Below are 18,118 nucleotides of genomic sequence, written 5' to 3'. Positions count from 1 at the left end.
CTACTGCCAGATGACAAAGTCATGGCACCACTCAAGAAGAAACTGCAAAGTAGTTTCTCTCCAGGATCGGAAACTTCACTCCTTTCTGTCTCTACGCTTTTGTTGTGGCTAACTCTGTTTCATTCTTTGATGGCTGGAGTTGTAGGGGCTTCCATGACGAGGTCATGAGAGTCCAGGGGAAAGAAAAATGATCCCTTGCCCCAGAGAAACATTCAAAAATGATTAAACCTACTGGGGCCCCTGGCTGGTGGGTCCCTAACACTCAGCCAGGGAATAAGGCCATGTTCATTTGGAAAACAAGCCCTAAGCCTATTGTGACCTGGCCTCATGAGGAGATTATTACCGATGACTGGAAAGCTTGGGTCATGTATCAGGGAAAATTACAGAAACTAAGCCAATTACCTTTTCTCATAAAGATTGGGACACTAGAGAGAGATATTTGTGCCCCTTAGAATCTAAGCATAAACAGAAAGAAATTTGTGAATTGTATTGTAAATGGTTTCAAGGTAAACTGCAAAAGACTTGTCCCTGCCAGAAATAGTCTTGCGGTATGTGGGTAAATGGTAAACAAACCACCACTGACAATGGCTGTACTATGAGAAACTCTTGACCTTAGATGCTGCTATAGTGCTTATTCACTGAAGCGAGACGCTGTATTCACTGAAGTAGCAGCCTGTACAGAATAAGTAGATGGAATAATATGATTCATAGACCATGTTTTAGTAGAATAAAAATAGGTTTTGGGGTAAACATGTAACCAAAATGTGACAAAGGACTAGGAAAAAACTTTTAACACATCTTAGAATCAGGGGTTGTTGATCTGAACAAAAAAATATTGTAAGAGTCATTACAAAGAAAAACATGAGCTATGTAAGTAGAGACTAAAAGCAATAAAGATTTTGTCCTTGGACCATCAAGAGACCTTGCGTAATTCTTTCCTCTCGCCGATGCCTTTCATCCCTTGGGTACTCCGGGACCTGCTGGAGCAGGTCTCTGGCAATGAGACAACCCAGAGAGAGAGAGAGGTCCACAGTCAAGACAACATTCGTTTCTCTGCATAAGAATGAAAGCTAAAATATAAGTAAATAATTTATTTTTACTTAAAAAAAATTAAGGTACAGTTTATATGTAGCATTATTTAGTTCCAGGTGTTGTTGTTTAGTTGCTAAGTCATGTCTGACTCTTTGTGACACCATGACCTTGTAGTCTGTCAAGCTCCTCTGTCCATGGGATTTCCCAGGCAAGAATACTGGAGTGGATTGCCATTTCCTTCTTCAGGGGATCTTCCTGACCCAGTGGTCAAAATCACATCTCCTGCATTGATAAGCATATTCTTTACTGCTGAGCCACCAGGGAAGCCCAGTTTTAGGTGTACAACATACCAATTTGATATTTATATATATTGCAAAATGATTACCACCATAAGTCTGGGGAACATCAGTTACCATACACAGTTACAAAATTTTTTTTCTGGTGGTCAGAACTTCTAAGATCTACTTTCATCAATTTTAAAATATGCAATATGTTAATAATATTATTGACTATAGTCACAACACTGTACATTAAATTCCCATGACTTATTTATTTTATAATTGAAAGTTTGTAACTCTTGACCCCCTTTACCCATTTCTCCCACCCTTCAATCTCTTCTCTGTACCTATTAGTTTAGTTTTTATTTTCTTTTAGAATCCACATAAAAATGAAATCAACATTTGTCTTTCACAGTCTAACTTATTTCACATAGTATAATCCCCTCAAGAACTATCCATGTTGTTGCAAATGGCAAGATTTCATTCTTTTTTATGGCTCAGTAGTATTCTTTTGCATATATGCATGTATATACATCTCACATCTTTTTTGTCTTGGCTAGGGTAAATAACATTGCAGTGAAAATAAGTGTGCCTGTATCTTTTAAAATTAGTGCTTTTCTGTTCTTTTTATAAATGCCCAGAAGCGGAATTGCTAGATCATATGGTCGTTCTGCCTCTTGAGAAACTTACATGCAGGTCAGGAAGCAACAGTTAGAACTGGACATGGAACAACAGATTGGTTCCAAATAGGAAAATGGGTACTTCAAGACTGTGTATTGTCACCCCGCTTATTTAACTTCTATGCAGAGTACATCATGAGAAATGCCGGGCTGGAAGAAGCACAAGGTGGAATCAAGATTGCCAGGATAAATATAAATAACCTCAGATATGCAGATGACACCACCCTTATGGCAGAAAGTGAAAAGGAACTAAAAAGCCTCTTGATGAAAGTGAAAGAGGAGAGTGAAAAAGTTGGCTTAAAGCTCAACATTCAGAAAACTAAGATCATGGCATCTGGTCCCATCACTTCATGGGAAATAGATGGGGAAGCAGTGGAAACAGTGTCAGACTTTATTTTTTTGGGCTCCAAAATCACTGCTGATGGTGATTGCAGCCATGAAATTAAAAGACGCTTACTCCTTGGAAGCAAAGTTATGACCAACCCAGATAGCATATTAAAAGCAGAGACATTACTTTGCCAGCAAAGGTCCGTCTAGTCAAGGCTATGGTTTTTCCAGTAGTCATGTATGGATGTGAGAGTTGGACGGTGAAGAAAGCTGAGCGCCGAAGAATTGATGCTTTTGAACTGTGGTGTTGTAGAAGACTCTTGAGAGCCCCTTGGACTGCAAGGAGATCCAACCAGTCCATCCTAAAGGAGATCCGTCCTGGGTGTTCATTGGAAGGACTGATGTTGAAGCTGAAACTCCAATACTTTGGCCACCTGATGCGAAGAGTTGACTCATTGGAAAAGACCCTGATGCTGGGAAAGACTGAGGGCAGGAGGAGAAGGGGACGACAGAGGATGAGATGGCTGGATGGCATCACCAACTCAATGGACATGAGTTTGGGTAAACTCTGGGAGCTGGTGATGGATAGGGAGGTCTGGTGTGCTGTGATTCATGGGGTTGCAAAGAGTTGGACACGACTGAGCAACTGAACTGAACTGAACTGATGGTAGTTCTATTTTTAAGTTTTTAGGAACTTTCATGCTGTTTTCCTTAGTGGCTGCATCAATTTACATTCCGACCAACAGTGCACAAGAATTCCCTTTTCTCCATATCCTTGCAAGTACCTGTCATTTCTTGTGGTTTTTTCATAATAGTCATTTTAGCAGGTGTGAGGTGATATCTCATTGTGGTTTTGATTCATATTTCCCTGATGATAAGTGTTGTTAGGCATCTTTTCATGTACTTATTGACCATCTTCATACCTTTGGAAAGATGTCTATTCAGATTCTCTGCCAATTTTTAAAATGGATTTCTTTTTTTTTTTCACTATTGAATTGTATGAGTTCTTTGTATGTTTTGGATATTAACACTTTATTGGATATATGATTTGCAAATATTTTCTCGCATTCATTAGGTTGCAGTTTCAATTTTTTAATTTCCTTTGCTGTTCCCTGGTGGCTCAGTAGTGAAGAATCTGCCTACAACACGGGAGCTGTAGGAGACATGGGTTCAATCCCTGGGTCAGGAATATCCCCTGGAGGAGAGCAAGGCAACCCATGCTCTCTTGCCCAGAGAATTCCTGTGACAGAGGAGACTGGAAAGCTACAGTCCATAGGGTTGCAAAGAGTCGGACACGACTGAAGTGACTTAGCATAGCACAGCACAGAAGGCTTTTAGTTTGATGTAGTCCCACTTGTTGACCTTTGGTTTTGTTGCCTTTGCGTTTTGGTGTCAAATACAAAAATCATCACCTGGACTGATGACAGAGAGCTTACTGCTTATGTTTTCTAATAGGAGTTTTACAGTTTCAGGCTTTATATTCCAGTCCATCTTGAGTTAACTTCTGTGTGTGGTTTCAGATAGTAGTCCAGTTTCTTTTTATTGCATGTGGCTGTCCAGTTTTCCCAACAGCAGTTACTGAAGAGACTGTCCTTTCATTGTCTTCTTTGTAAATTATTGACCATATCTGTTTAGGTTTATTTCTGGTCTCTCTATTCTATTCTGTTCATTTATATATTTTTATGCCAAGATGCTAACTACTTTAGCAAATGATTTTTTAAATTGTTAAACACAATGTAAATTAAATGAATTTATCTGTGAATACCCCAAAGCAGTGTTGAAATATTACAATGAAGAATATAATATACAGATTATATAATGCACATGATATTATGTTCTTAAACCTAAATATATAACTTTTATTTAAATGTCTAAAAATCTTAGAATAATCTTTATGGTGATTTTATGTGATTGATACCTCACAACTGAGATGAAGGATATCATTAATGGAGAAGGAAATTTTTTTTTTTTTAATAAATTTATTTATTTTAGTTGGGGGCTAATTACTTTACAATATTGTAATAGTTTTTGCCATACATTGACATGAATCAGCCATGAGTTTACATGTGTTCCTCTTCCTGGACCCCCCACCCACCTCCCTCCCCATCCCATCCCTCTGGGTCATCCCATTGCCCCGGCCCTGAGCCTTTGTCTCATGCATCGAACATGGAATGGTGTTCTGTTTCACATATGATAATATACATGTTTCAATGCTATTCTCCCAGAACGTCCCACCCTCACCTTCTCCCTCAGAGTCCATAAAATTGTTCTATGCATCTGTGTCTCTTATTCTGTCTCGCATATAGGGTTATCGTTACCATCTTTCAAATTCCATATATATGCATTAGTATACTGTATTGTTGTTTTTCTTTCTGGCTTACTTCACTCTGTATAATGGGCTCCAGTTTCATCCATCTCAGTAGAACCGATTCAAATGTATTTTTTTTAATGGCTGAGTAATATTCCATTGTGTATATGTACCACAGCTTCCTTATCCATTCGTCTGCTGATGGACATCTAGGTTGCTTCCATGTCCTGGCTATTTTTTTTTTTAAAAAGTAATTAAAGGACTGTGTGAACTTAACATAATTATGTTCATAAAGCTAACATAGCAATGTTATAAGCCACTAATTTGCACAGTTTTATATATTTGAAAGTGAAAGTTACCCAGTTGTGTCCGACTCTTTGCGACCCCATGGACTATATAGTCCATGGAATTCTCCAGGCCAGAATACTGGAGTGGGTAGCCTTTCTCTCTTCCAGGGGATCTTCCCAACCCAGGGATCGAACCCAGGTCTCCCGCATTGCAGGCAGATTCTTTACCAGCTGAGCCACAAGGGATATATATTTAATTATTTGTAAATTCACCAGAAGAAAATTCACATGTGCAAATTCATGTATAGTATTAGAACTTGCAGTGGAAATTTTAATAAACATGGCCACATTTCAATGAGGAAATGGAAAATTTCATAACTTTTCCAACATTCAGTTGGTAATATGTGATAGAAGTAGGATTCAGACCTGTATTTGCTATAGTTAAAAGATAATGATTTACATTCTAGACCAAATAAGAAAGGTTTAGCTTGCTTCAGTGTATACAGTGATACTATCTTGTGGTCAAGGCTGGCTTCGTGGACCTGGGAGCTGTGCTTAGATTAATGTGCTGCTATTGCCATCTTGAAAGTTCAGTGGTATTTGAATAAGTGGTACTTCATTTTTATGCAAATTATGTAACAGGTCCTGCTTTCGGAACATATCTCAACTACTCTTTATTTATTTATTTTTTTCCTACTTTGCTGTGTGATGTTAAGCACATTCCTTAACATCTCTGTTTTCATCTCCTTTCTTAGAAATTTAGATTCTGCTGAAATGAACTAGTGTAACCATTTAGGAAACCTTTTCAGATAGGTAAGTTTCACTCATCATAGATTCTTTTAACAATTTTTATTGGAGTGTATTTGCTTTACAATGTTGTGTTAGTTTCTTCTGTACAGCAAAGTGAATCAGCTATACATATACACATATCCCTCTTTTTTGGATTTTCTTCCCATTTAGGTCACCACAGGGCATTGAGTAGAGTTCCCTGGGTTCTCATTAATTATCTGTTTTATACATAACAGTGTATATATGTCAATCCCAATCTTCGAACTTCCCCTCCCTCCTTTAGCACCTTGGTATCCACACATTTGTTCTCTACATCTGTGTCTCTATTTCTGCTTTGCAAATAGATTCATCTGTACCATTTTTCTAGACTCCATATATATGACTTTAAAATAATGTATTTATTTTAATTGGAGGCTAATTACTTTACAATATTGTAGTGGTTTAGCCATACATTGACATGAATCAGCCATGGATTTACAAGTGTTCCCCATCCTGAACCCCCCTCCTACCTCCCTCCCCATCCCATCCCTCTGGGTCATCCCAGTGCACCAGCCCTGAGCACCCTGTCTCATGCATCAAACCTGGACTGGCGATCTGTTTCACATATGATAATATACATGTTTCAATGCTATTCTCTCAAATCATCCCACCCTCGCCTTCTCCCACAGAGTCAAAAAGGCTGTTCTATACATCGGAGTCTTTTTTGCTGTCTTTCATATAGAGTTATTGTTACCATCTTTCTAAATTCCATATATATATGTTAGTATACTGTATTGTTTTTCTTTCTGGCCTATTTCACTCTGTATAATAGGCTCCAGTTTCATCCACCTCATTAGAATTGATTGAAATGTATTCTTTTTAATGGCTTAGTAATATTCCATTGTGTATGTGTACCACAGCTTCCTTATCCATTCGTCTGCTGATGGACATCTAGGTTGCTTCCATGTCCTGGCTATTATAAGCAGTGCTGCAATGAACATTGGGGTACACGTGTCTCTTTCAATTCTGGTTTCCTCAGTGTGTATGCCCAGCAGTGGGATTGCTGGGTCATATGGAAGTTCTATTTCCAGTATTTTAAGGAATCTCCACACTGTTCTCCATAGCGGCTGTACTAGTTTGCATTCCCACCAACAGTGTAAGAGGGTTCCCTTTTCTCTACACCCTCTCCAGCATTTATTGTTTGTAGACTTTTGGATAGCAGCCATTCTGACTGGCATGAGATGGTACCTCATTGTGGTTTTGATTTGCATTTCTCTGATATTGAGTGATATTGAGCATCTTTTCATGTGTTTGTTAGCCATCTGTAGTCTGTTTAGTTCTTTGGCCCATTTTTTGATTGGGTCATTTATTTTTCTGGAATTGAGCTGTAGGAGTTTCTTGTATATTTTTGAGATTAATTCTTTGTCCATTGCTTCTTTTGCTATTATTTTCTCCCATTCTGAGGGCTGTCTTTTCACCTTGCTTACATTTTCCTTCATTGTGCAAAAACTTTTAACTTTGACTATGTCCCATTTGTTTATTTTTGCTTTTATTTCCATTACTCTGGGAGGTGAGTCATATAGGATCCTGCTGTGATTTATGTCAGAGAGTGTGATTATGTCAGAGATTGTGTGATTTATGTCAGATTTATGTCAGAGAGTGTTTTGCCTGTGTTTTCCTCTAGGAGTTTTATAGTGTCTGGTCTTACATTTAGATCTTTAATCCATTTTGAGTTTATTTTTGTGTATGGTGTTAGAAAGTGTTCTAGTTTCATTCTTTTACAAGTGGTTGACCAGTTTTCCCAGCACCACTTGTTAAAGAGATTGTCTTTTCTCCATTGTATATTCTTGCCTGCTATGTCAAAGATAAGGTGTCCATAGGTGCGTGGATTTATCTCTGGGCTCTCTATTTTGTTCCATTGATCTATATATCTGTCTTTGTGCCAGTACCATACTGTCTTGATGACTGTGGCTTTGTAGTAGAGCCTGAAGTCAGGCAGGTTGATTCCTCCAGTTCCATTCTTCTTTCTCAAGATTGCTTTGGCTATTCGAGGTTTTTTGTATTTCTATACAAATTGTGAAACTATTTGTTCTAGTTCTGTGAAAAATACTGTTCGTAGCTTGATAGGGATTGCATTGAATCTATAGATTGCTTTGGGTAGTATACTCATTTTCACTATATTGATTCTTCCAATCCATGAACATGGTGTATTTCTCGATCTATTTGTGTCCTCTTTGATTTCTTTCATCAGTGTTTTATAGTTTTCTATATATAAGTCTTTTGTTTCTTTAGGTAGATATATTCCTAAGTATTTTATTCTTTTCATTGCAATGGTGAATGGAATTGTTTCCTTAATTTCTCTTTCTGTTTTCTCATTGTTAGTGTATAGGAATGCAAGGGATTTCTGTGTGTTAATTTTATATCCTGCAAATTTACTATATTCATTGATTAGCTCTAGTAATTTTCTGGTGGAGTCTTTAGGGTTTTCTATGTAGAGGATCATGTCATCTATAAACAGTGAGAGTTTAATTTCTCCTTTTCCAATCTGGATTCCTTTTATTTCTTTTTCTGCTCTGATGGCTGTGGCCAAAACTTCCAAAACTATGTTGAATAGTAGTGGTGAGAGTGGGCACCCTTGTCTTGTTCCTCACTTTAGGGGAAATGCTTTCAATTTTTCACCATTGGGGATAATGTTTGCTGTGGGTTTGTCATATATAGCTTTTATTATGTTGAGGCATGTTCCTTCTATTCCTGCTTTCAGGAGGGTTTTTATCACAAATGGATGTTGAATTTTGTCAACAGCTTTCTCTGCGTCTATTGAGATAATCATATGGTTTTTATCTATGTGGTGTATTACTTTGATTGATTTGCAGATATTAAAGAATCCTTGCATCCCGGGGATAAAGCCCACTTGGTCATGATGTATGATCTTTTAAATATGTTGTTGGATTCTGTTTGCTAGAATTTTGTTGAGGAATTTTGCATCTGTGTTCATCAGTGATATTGGCCTGTAGTTTCCTTTTTTTGTGGCATCTTTGTCAGGTTTTGGTATTAGGGTGATGGTGGCCTCAAAGAATGAGTTTGGAAGTTTACCTTCCTCTGCAATTTTCTGGAAGAGTATGAGTAGGATAGGTGTTAGCTCTTCTCTAAATTTTTAGTAGAATTAAGCTGTGAAGCCACCTGGTCCTGGGCTTTTCTTTGTTGGAAGATTCCTTTTTTTTTTTTGGAAGATTTCTGATTAGAGTTTCGATTTCCATGCTTGTGATGGGTCTGTTAAGATTTTTTATTTCTTCCTGGTTCAGTTTTGGAAAGTTATACTTTTCTAAGAATTTGTCCATTTCTTCCCAGTTGTCCATTTTATTGTCATATAGTTGCTGATAGTAGTTTCTTATGATCCTTTGTATTTCTGTGTTGTCTGTTGTGATTTCTCCATTTTCATTTCTAATTTTGTTGATTTGATTCTTCTCCCTTTGTTTCTTGATGGGTCTGGCTAATGGTTTGTCAATTTTATTTATCTTCTCAAAGAACCAGCTTTTAGCTTTGGTGATTTTTGCTATGGTCTCTTTTGTTTCTTTTGCGTTTATTTCTGCCCTAATTTTTAAGATTTCTTTCCTTCTACTAACCCTGGGGTTCTTCATTTCTTTCTTTTCTAGTTGCTTTAGGTGTAGAGTTAGGTTATTTATTTGACTTTTTTCTTGTTTCTTGAGGTAAGCCTCTATTGTTGCTTTTCCCTTGCTGCTTTTAATATTTGTTCTTTGTGTTTGATTTTTATCAGTTTGATTAGTATGTGTCTTGGAGTGTTTTGCTTTGGGTTTATCCTGTTTGAGACTCTCTGGGTTTCTTGGACTTAGGTGACTATTTCCTTCCCCACTTTAGGGAAGTTTTCAACTATTATCTCCTCCAGTATTTTCTCATGGTCTTTCTTTTTGTCTTCTTCTTCTGGGACTCCTATGATTAGTATGTTGGTGCATTTAACATTGTCCCAGAGGTCTCTGAGGTTGTCCTCATTTCTTGTAATTCTTTTTTCTTTTTTCCTCTCTGCTTCATTTATTTCTATCATTCTGTCTTCTACCTCACTTATCCTATCTTCTGCCTCCATTATTCTACTGTTGGTTCCCTCCAGAGTGTTTTTGATCTCATTTATTGCATTATTCATTATTGATTGACTCTTTTTTATTTCTTCTATGTCCTTGTTAAACATTTCTTTCATCTTCTCAATCCTTGTCTCCTGGCTGTTTATCTGTAACTCCATTTTGTTTTCAAGATTTTGGATAATTTTCGCTATCATTATTCTGAATTCTTTTTCGGGTAGACTCCCTATCTCCTCCTCTTTTGTATGGTTTGGTGGGCATTTATCATGTTCCTTTACATGCTGAGTATTTCTTGCTTTTTCATCTTGTTTAGATTGCTGTGTTTGGGGTGGCCTTTCTGTATTCTGGCAGTTTGTGGTTCCTCTTTATTGGGGAGGTTCCTCACTGTGGGTAGGGTTAGACGGGTGGCTTGTCAAGGTTTCCTGGTTAGGGAAGTTTGTGTCAGTGTTCTGGTGGGTGGAGCTGGATTTCTTCTCTATGGAGTGCAATGAAGTGTCCAGTAGTGAGTTTTAGGTGTCTGTGGGTTTGGTGTGACTTTGGGCAGCCTATATATTGAAGCTCAGGGCTATGTTCCTGTGTTGCTGGAGAATTTGTGTGGTATGTCTTGCTCTGGAACTTGTTGGCTCTTGAGTGGTGCTTGGTTTCAGTGTAGATATGGAGGCTTTTGGATGAGCTCTTATCAATTAATGTTCCCTGGAGTCAGGAGTTCTCTGGTGTTCTCAGGTTTTGGACTTAAGCCTCCTGCCTCTGGTTTTCAGTCTTAGTCTTACAGTAGCCTCAAGACTTCTCCATCTATACAGCACCAACGATAAAACATCTAGGTTAATGATGAAAAGCTTCTCCATAGTGAGGGACACCCGGAGAGGTTCACAGAGTTACGTGGAGAGGAGAAGAGGGAGGAGGGACATAGAAGTGACCAGGAAGAGAATAGGGGGAATCAAAATAGGCAAGAACAAGCTAGCCAATTCCTTATGTGCTCTCCACAGTCTGGACCCCTCAGAGAGTTTCACGGAGTTACACAGAGAAGAGAAGAGGAAGGAAGGAGACAGCAGTGTCCAGGAGGAGAAAAGGGGGAATCAAAAAGATAGAGACAGATCTATCCAGTAATCAGTTCCCTAAATGTTCTCCACAGCCTGGAACCCACAAAGAGATTCACAGAGTTGGGAAGAGAAGAGAAGGGGGAGGGAGGAGATAGAGGTGACCTGGTGGAGAAAAAGGAGAGTTAAAAGGAGGAGAGAGCAATCAAGCCAGTAATCACACTCCCAAGTAAGAATGGGTACTAAGATTGTGTTCTTAAAGGTACGAAATTGATAGCAAATACCAAAAAGCAAAGATGAAAAATCTAGAGTGGAGGTTAGACTCTCAAAAATACAATATTAAAAAACAAAACAAAGTCATAAAAAGTATAAAATATATATATGAAGTTTGCTTTGAAAACAGGGTGTTTTTTTTTGCAAGGTAATAGTAGGTTATAAAAATTAAAATTAAAGGAGTAATAGAGAACTTAAAAAATTAAAAAAAATTTATAAAAGTATAATAGTAAAAATATATCTAGGAACTTTTTCTGGAGCTGCTGTGGGCAGTGTGGGGTCAGTTCATTTTCAGATAGTTCCTTGATCTGGCTTATACTTCTCAAAATCTATAGGCCCCTTCCAATGTAGTTGGTGACAACTACAGGGTTTGAATCTGTTGCACCTGTTACTTCCAAAGCAGTTCCCTCTGTTTATTTGAGCTTCTTCTGTTTGCTGGCCTCTTCAGTGTCTAATTTCTGCCCTGACACAAAGGAGCGAAGGTAGTCGCTTGTTTAGGCTCAGGACCCGCCTCAGACAGTTCCGCGGCAGAGCAACCTAGAGCCTGAGAAGTGTAGACTGGGAAAGCACACGCACTGTGAGCGGTGGCAAGCCCTGTGTGGCCGAGACACTGCGAGCACTACCCACACATGCCAGCAATATTTATTTGCAGTGTTCCTCCCTCTGAGGCGGGCCCTGGGTTGCATGCACTTCCCAGGTCTAAGCCACTTAGGTTCAGGTTCTCAGGTACTCCACAAAGGCGTAGTCTTGGTTGGGCCTGCGTTTTATGCCCTTCCCAGGTCCGAGCAGCTCAGGCAACCAGGTGCTTGGTGAGTGCAGTCTCCCCAGGTGGGGAGTGCATCTTATCACCTCCTTGTCCCAGCTGCTCAGTTTCCTGGGTGGCAGCGGGCGTGCCTGTCTCAGGTGTGCCGTGTGTCTCTTCTGGGGAGCTGATCTCTGGCTGCGACCCTCCCGGTGTATGTCAACCGTCCAGAATCCCAGGAAGTCTTGATTAGCGACTGGGAGCCTGCTTGCAGTTTGGTAGAGGATGCCTCTCTGGGGCAGAGATTGCCCCTTTCCGGCTCTGGCTACCCCTCCCCCCCGCCCCCACACCTGCTTCCCTGTCTCCGGTAGGGGATGGGCTGGTCCAAAGCCTGCTAGCTCTCCTCTGGTATTTGCTCAGTCCTTTGTTCTGTGAGCGGGTCTGGCAGTGCCTTAGGTTAGGGCTTTTCGTAGGATAGTTCTCTATCTCTCTATCTCTCTCTTTTTTTCCCTCTTTCTCTCTGGCTATCCCACAGTTTGGGTTGCTATCTCATGTACTTCCCTCACATTGCCCTCCGGGTATTCAGGCCTGGTCCTTACCCTCAGCAATGCAGCCCACGCCTCCCTGTTCAGCCCCAGCTTGCTAGTGGCATATACGAGTGCTGAGAGTGGCCGTTAGGCATGTAATCTGTGGGTTTTATTTATTTATTTATTTTTCCTCCTCGTTATGTTGCCCTCTGAGATTCCAAAACTCCCCACAGACCCGCTGGTGAGAGTGTTTCCTGGTGTTTGGAAACGTCTCCTCTTTTAAGACTCCCTTCCCGGAATGGATCTCTGTCCCTACCTCTTTTGTCTCTCTTTTTATCTTTTATATTTTGTCCTACCTCCTTTCAAAGACAATGGGCTGCCTTTCTGGGTGCCTGATGTCCTCTGCCAGCGTTCAGAAGTTGCTTTGTGGAATCTGCTCAGTGGTCAAATGTTCTTTCGATGAATTTGTGGGGGAGAAAGTGGTCTCCCTGTCCTATTCCTCTGCCATCTTAGGACCACCCCCTCAACAACTCTTTAAACAGTTGTCATACTTAAAGATATGATGAAACCTATCCTAATCAACAAGCAAGACTTTTCCTGGACAGTTTGGGATTGATTCATTTATTTTCACCATGAGTAAAATTTCTTAACCCTCAGATATCAGACTTCTCTTTCCTATGAGAATGGCACTCATTAACCATAAATGTGCTTACTTGTGCTGAATAGCTCTGTGCCCATAGTGATGCTTCTGGGAGTGAATTCCTGTTCCTTTGGGCTGAGCAAATCTTTTTACAAACCATAGGACTTAAAAGTGACTTCCTCTGGTTTACTGAAGGAATGTGTTCAGTGGTTCAGTCTTCTCCAACTCTCCAGCTCTTTGTGACCCCCTGGACTGTGACCTACCTAGCTCCTCTCAGAGGAGAATTCCCCTTGGAATTCTCCAGGCAAGAATAATGGAGTGGGTTTCCATTTCATCCTACAGGGGAGGTTCTTTACCACTGTGCCACCAGGGAAGATATACTGAAGGAATACTTTGACCCTTTTTCAAATTGATCTTGAAAATAAATCTATGGGAGGGGGAAAGCAAGGAGGAGGAAGGCAGAGAGAGAGGGGGAGATAAGAAGGGAGGGAGAGACAAAAAGACTATAACACCTTTAGTAGACTCAGTCTCTTACCTAGAAAAAAGTATTGCTCTCTCTGTAGTACTGAATATCAGTTCAGTTCAGTCACTCAGTTGTGTGCCACTCTGTAAACCCATGAACTGCAGCACACAGGCTTCCCTGTCCATCACCAGCTCCCAGAGCTTATTCCAACTTATGTCCAGTCGTTCATGCCATCCAACCATCTTAGCCTCTGTTGTCCCCTTCTCCTCCTGCCTTCAATCTTGCCCAGCATCAGGGTCTTTTCCAATGAATCTATTCTTCACATCAGGTGGCTAAAGTATTGGAGTTTCAGCCTCAACATCAGTCCTTCCAATGAACACCCAGGACTGATCTCCTTTAGGATGGACTGGTTGGATGTCCTTGCAGTCCAAGGGACTCGCAAGAGTCTTCTCCAACATCACAGTTCAAAAGCATCAATTCTTTGGCACTCAGCTTTCTTTATAGCCCAACTCTCACATCCATACATGACCACTTGAAAAAATCATACCTTTGACTAGATGGACATTTGTTGGCAAAGTAATGTCTCTACTTTTTAATAAGCTGTGTGGGTTGGTCATAACTTTTCTTACAGGAGCAAGCATACTTTAATTCTGTGGCTGCAGTCACCATCACCAGTGATTTTGGAGCCCCCCAAAATAAAGTCTGTCACTGTTTCCATTGTTTCCCCATCTATTTGCCATGAAGTGATGGGACTGAATGCCATGATCTTAGTTTTCTGAATGTTGAGTTTTAAGTGAACTTTTTCACTCTCCTCTTTCACTTTCAATAAGAGACTCTTTAGTTCTTCGTTTTCTGCCATAAGGGTGGTGTCATCTGCATATCTGAGGTTATTGATATTTCTCCTGGCAATCTTGATTCCAGCTTGTGCTTCATCCAGCCTGGCATTTCTCATGATGTACTCTGCATATAAGTTAAATAAGCCGGGTGACATATACAGCCTTGACGTACTCCTTTCCCAATTTGGAACCAGTCTGTTGTTCCATGTCCAGTTCTGACTGTTGCTTTTGGACCTACATACAGATTTCTCAGGAGACTGGTAAGGTGGTCTGTTATTCCCATCTCTTGAAAAATTTTCCACAATTTGTTGTGATCCACACTGTCAAAGGCTTTGGTGTAGTCAATAAAGCAGAAGTAGATGTTTTTCTGGAACTCTTACACTTGTTCGATGATCCAGTGGATGTTGGCAATTTGATCTCTGGTTCCTCTGCCTTTTCTAAATCCAGCTTGAACATCTGGAAATTCACAGCTCATGTACTGTTGAAGCCTGGCTTGAGGAATTTTGAACATTACTTTGCTACAGTGTGAGATGAGTGCAATTGTGCAGTAGTTTGAACATTATTTGGCATTGCCTTTCTTCAGGATTAGAATGAGAACTGATCTTTTCCAGTCCAGTACTTAATATAAAGTTCTTTAATTGCCCTTATCACCTGGTAGAGTTATATTGGGTTTAAATATATTTGTTTAAATATGTGTCTCCCCCAAAGCTTTGTTCATTGTTTTATCTTTGGACCCCTAGAATTTAGTCAAAATTTTTATGGAATGTTTGATGAAGTAAAATGCTAAATTCCTATTTTACTGAGATTTTGGCTGTTATATGTCTCAACAACTATGCATTTTTTACATGAGTTATGTGAAAACTTCCCCATACTAAAACTTAATGAGTCCCCAAAATGTATGCATAAGTGCTTCATTATCTAAAAGCTACATTTCCAATTAGTTTCTGCCTCTGGGTTTTATTTTCCCAACATGATTTATCTAATGTTTTAGCTAAAGAGAAAGTGAACCACTGAGTAAACTAATATCTTAGCATAAGAAAAAGTGAGCCTTTATTAGCATAAATCTTCCTTCAATACCATTTGACGAATCCACTGGTAATTTTTTAGCTAACTACAGATGTACTTGTCAGCAGAATCACAAAGTTCTTTTTGCTCTTTGCTTCATTTGCTTTTCTTTTTCCTGGAATATGGCACTTAATTTTAAATAATAGCTTTTCTTGAAAGATACAGTGCAATTGAAGATTTACTCTTTGTAGAGAAAGAAAATAAAATGTCTTGCATTAAGAAAAAGTTATACCTATTTCAGGAGTGATAGGATCAGTGTTCAGACTCACTAATTAAAGCCACATAAATGTCAACAAAAATTTAAAGAGGAAGTAAAAATAGTAGACCAATTCTTTCAAAATGTAAGAACAAATTCCAACTTTTTTTTTCTTTTTTTTTTTTTAGTTCAGAGTAGTGTTATACTGGAGCCAGCTAACAAGGACCTATTGTGAGCATCTATTTCTGAATCTTTATTCAATGACATGGCATTGGTAGACTGAAATCAACTGTAATGGGAGTATGTTCACCAAGGTAAGCATCAATCACTATAAATCAAGGCCTTTTATTTCCCCTGGAAAGCCAATGACAACATTTATCAGCATAGCATTGGGTCACATTAACCCTAGCTCCAAAACTTAACAAGAATATTGTAAGGGGAGAGAATTATAGACTAAAGTCACTCATGAACATAGATATAGATATTTATATAGATATATATTTATTATATATTTATAATATATATAATAATATAATAATATATTTATATATAATATATATTTATTATATATTTATATAGATATATATTTATTTATAAATATATCTATATATTTATTTATATAGATATAAATATCTTAACAGACTATCAATTAATACTCACCAGCAAAAACAGATGAACTAAACATTATGATCAAGTGGGGTATGGAAATATGATTGATATTTTAGGACTACAAGTTTAGCTAAATAGTTCAAAATCAATCAATGTAATTCACCAGCTTATTAGGATAAGAAGAAAAACCATGTGACCTTATGACTAGATGCATAAAAATTAAATAAATGTAAGTTGGAAAAGCTATGGCTTCTCCAGTGGTCATGTACAGATGTGAGAGTTGAAACATAAAGAGGGTTGAGTGCCAAAGAACTGATGTTTTCAAACTGCAGTGCTGGAGAAGACTCTTAAGAGTCCCTTGGACAGCAAGGAGATCAAACAAGTCAATCCTAAAGGAAATCACCCCTAAATATTCATTGGAAGTAGTGATGCTGAAGCTGAAGCTCCAATATTTTGGCCACCTGATGCAAAGAGCTGACTCATTGGAAAACACCCTGATACTGAGAAAGACTGAGAACAGGAGGAGAAGGGAGCAACAGAGGATGAGATGGCTGGATGGCATTACTGACTCAATGGGCATGAGTTTGAGCAGACTCTGGGAGATAGTGAAGAACAGGAAAGCCTAGCATGCTGCAGTCCATGGGGTCGCAAAGAGTCGGATGCGACTGAGCAACTGAACAGCAATAGCAAAGTAGGTAAAAATCTCAGCAATTTAGGAATAGAATTAAACTTACTTAGATTAAGAGTATCTATCAAAAACCTAGAGCTAACAACATATATATGCAGAAAGCAATGGCAACCCACTCCAGTACTCTTGCCTGGAATATCCCATGGATGGAGGAGCCTGGTAGGCTGCAGTCTATGGGGTTGCTAAGAGTCAGACACAACTGAACGACTTCACTTTCACTTTTCACTTTCCTACACTGGCAAAGGAAAGGCAACCCACTCCAGTGTTCTTACCTGGAGAATCCCAGGGACAGGGGAGCCTGGTGGGCTGCCGTCTATGGGGTCGCACAAAGTCGGACACGACTGAAGTGACTTAGCAGCAGCGGCAGCAGCAACAACATATATAAAGGTGAACTATCAAAAGGTTTCCCCTTAAAGAAAGTTGGGAAAAAAGAAATCTCCTGATAATATGTTTATTTACCATTATACTAGAGGTTTTATCAAGTTCAAAGAAAGCAAGAAAAAGAGAAAAAAAATAAAATTGAAAATGTAAAATTACACTTATTTTTATTTGCATATGATGATTGTGTGCACAAAAAAATCCAAAAGACTCTACAAAGAAACTACAAGAACTAATAAGTGAATTTAGCAAAGTCATAGTATGAAAGTCAGTATGAACAAAATCAATTTTATTTCCATAGACTAGAAACAAAAATTAAAAAATATAATTTAATATATGCCATGTGCATAAGCATAAAACATCAAATATCAAGTTAAAAGTAATGAAAAATATGTAAGACCTCTACTCTGCTAACTACAAAACTTTGATGATAGAAATTAAAGACCTACATAAAAGAGAAAGGTGCTATTTCTCAGAGTGGATGTTTAGTATTGTGAAAATGTCAGTTTTCAAAGATTGATCTGTGGATTCAATGGACTTCTGAATAAAAACCCCAGCAAGTGTGTTTGTTTTTATGAGAAAATGGGGACTTCTAAGATTTTGTTTTTTAGTAGTGGCTGGCTTTTTAAACTATTCACATGCTATTCATTAATAAAACAAGTTAAAAATTTTGCCATGTACCTCTGACTTTCTTGCTAAGATAGATAGATCAGAAGAGAGCCTGGGATGCAAACTTGAAGAACATCAACATATAAGGGATGAGCACAAGGGAAGATCTAATAGAGACTGAGAATGAGTGGGAAGAACTGGGGAATCAACCCCAGAGATCAGCTTCTGTGGAAACCAGTGAACAAGAAAAGTTCAAGAAGGAATTGTCAGCAACACCAAATGCC

General features: G+C 38.8%; 1 long non-coding RNA gene across 2 annotated transcripts in view; it reads left to right on the top strand.

The window, feature by feature from the left end:
• The window catches only part of LOC145539811 (uncharacterized), a 121,676-nt gene that overhangs the window by 13,693 nt on the left and 89,865 nt on the right, over positions 1–18,118 (top strand). For both annotated transcript variants that reach the window (XR_014077968.1, XR_014077969.1), the window contains exon 2: positions 15,739–15,864. This is a non-coding gene — a long non-coding RNA (uncharacterized LOC145539811). The remainder of the gene's footprint in view (positions 1–15,738; positions 15,865–18,118) is intronic.

Source organism: Giraffa tippelskirchi, chromosome 2 (genome assembly GCF_054371585.1).
Source record: "Giraffa tippelskirchi isolate mGirTip1 chromosome 2, T2T-mGirTip1v1.2.pri, whole genome shotgun sequence".
NCBI classification, from domain to species: domain Eukaryota; kingdom Metazoa; phylum Chordata; class Mammalia; order Artiodactyla; family Giraffidae; genus Giraffa; species Giraffa tippelskirchi.
This window is presented reverse-complemented; position numbering and strand designations above follow the sequence as displayed.